Below are 2,578 nucleotides of genomic sequence, written 5' to 3'. Positions count from 1 at the left end.
CAGGACGGTGGGGTAATAGCTGTTAGCTCTAAGAGCTGAGTAGAAAAGCCATGACCAGAATCCATGCAGAGCCTCATCTGGAACTCTCACACATGCTGCTGTCGCTGAGCGGCCTATTACTAGTGGTGGGTGAGGGGAGCTATGTGGCCAGGAGTCGGTGGGGTGCACTGCACCTTGGCGTGCCGTGCATAAGAAAAGAAGTGCGCGGACCCCATTGTTGACAGCAAATCGTTGAAAACAAAAGCACTTCTTTAAAAAAAATACGAGAAATACAGAAGTGTTGAGCTGCTTTAAAAATAATATATTTGTGTGTGTGTGTGCGGCATTAAAGGCATGGCCGCCATTGTTGAAGCGCTGCTCAAAAAAAGACAAGCAGTTGCAGGAGAGCATGTCGTACCTGCAAAAGGAGAAATTCATTTAAGAAATTAGTGCTGACAGACTGTAAATAAAACATATCGAGTAACAACACATGTCACAGGGGCAGTCCTCATGGGAGCTTACAACAGGAGAAAAGGAGGTACTAAGGAGGGACCGCTAAGCCTATTTATGAATCAAAAGCCATTTACAAAGGACAGTAACAGGAGCCAATTGAAAAGATGGGCGGAAAATGTGCGTAGCTTCAAGTCCATACCTGAAAACAGCATGCCTCCAAGAGACAGCGCAAGTGCTGCCTAGCTGAGACCTAAAAATGAAACAGAAACGTTTACTTTTTCTTTTTGAAAAGCATCCCTTTTTCCTTTAAGGAAAATGGGCTGCATTTCAAACAAAGAAAAGGTAGTTTCTTAAAAAGCAAACACAGACATGGTGATCTGCTGTCCACAGCAGGCCACCATCCCTGTATTATTGCCCATTACCAATGGGTTGCAAATTGCAACCTGCCTCATGTATATTGATGAGGCAGGTCTCTTGCACCCAATTTGGGAATAGCTAATGTGTCTGAGACACATCAGTACATTTCATTTTGAGAGTCTCTAATTGCGAGTCATAAAAAATCGCAATTAGAAACTCGCAAAATTAAATCTTTGTAAATCAGTCCCTTAGCACCTTACACTCCTCTGAGGTGCTCGCCTTTCTTCCATAAATGATTGAAAGAAATTCTGGCATCTAGCCAACTTCTTCCACCTCCCAATGGCCCTCACCTCAAACAAACTGATTGCCCGGGATCCTGCCTCTCTCCCACACAAAATGGACAATGACAATTCGTTTTCTGCCATCTTTCATCACCTTATCCTCAGTCAGGGCTTAATTTGATCTAATGGTTGCAGGTGGATATTGCACATCGGCCCTTATTTTATTCCAACAGGTATGGAAACAGAGCAAGAAAGACAAAACACAAAGGGAGGAATGAAGCAGGAAGAGAAGGACTGAAAAACAGTGACAATGGGAGATTGCAGAGATGAAAAAGAACCAGCAGGGAGTATATGGTGGTAGACTAAAGAGGCATGGGATACAATCCAGATTACTCATCTCAACATTCGTCAGTGCCGGCTACTGCCATCTGTGAAAAGATTTGGTCACCAACACATATCATTTTTCAGATTAACGCCTTAAACGCGGCGGCAATTCCGCAGCGGTGCGGGCGTTCTATTAAGTGGGTGGGGCTGCGACGGCCGTTGGTCGTTCGCAGCACTGGGGAGGGAGTGCTCCCGTCGGCCAAAGGACGACGGGAACACGGAAGGGGTTAAGCACTGCCCTCCTTGTTCCCTGAACCAGCACACCGTTCTCATCACTCGAAGCGCGCAGTCACTGTTCATGCAACAGATCTTTCGGCGCTACGCAAGGCATGACAGGAAATTCCCAATCAGCCGCAACTTTCCACAGACCAGAGTGTCACAATCCTCCCACCTCCTCCCTCGGGTTTGTAGAGGGGGGGGAGGGAGATGCAGAAGATGGCAGAGTGTCGTGGCAGTTCCACCACTTCCTTCAGAATCCTACAGTGCCTTGGTGAGGTAACAGATCAGCACCCACTCAAGCACTGCCTTGACCTGCTTGAAATCTCACCATTGTATTTATTAACAGTTTTAGAAAACATAAGCCCCAACCAAAAGGGCATATGAGTGATAAAAACAAATATCTTCATCCAAACAGAGGTACTCTGCAATTCCCTATTTATTTACTAAAGTTTATTTATAGTGTTTCAAAAGTTCGTTTTTCTGAAGCAGAGTGGAGATGGAAGCATACTGTCCTATAGCCAGGGAAAGACTGATTTTGAGGTTAAGTTCTGTTCTTTTGGGAATCCTTGAAATCACAGATTGTGTGTAGCATATAGTATATTAAAAACGAAAATGGGGGGAGATGGAGGTAGACATTAGGTTCATCCTCCAGACTGTGTATAGTTATTAACGAAACAGAGAACCTAATCAACCTAACCAAAGGGAAGGGCTTCTCCGCTAAATGTGTGAACACCCCAAAAACTAAGAAGAGAAAATTCTCTTCTTTAGTCCCTGTACTCACCGAGGGTTGCCCCTAGGTGACATGCCTCATCATTGGGCCATCCCAGACAGCTACTGTCTAGGGCGTGCTGCAACTTGCAGTACTACGTAGGAGCACTTTTTGTGGAAAAATGTGTAGTGCAGTG

Source organism: Lissotriton vulgaris, chromosome 2_1 (genome assembly GCF_964263255.1).
Source record: "Lissotriton vulgaris chromosome 2_1, aLisVul1.2, whole genome shotgun sequence".
NCBI classification, from domain to species: domain Eukaryota; kingdom Metazoa; phylum Chordata; class Amphibia; order Caudata; family Salamandridae; genus Lissotriton; species Lissotriton vulgaris.
The sequence above is the reverse complement of the archived record's forward strand: the minus strand, read 5'-3'. Positions refer to the sequence as shown.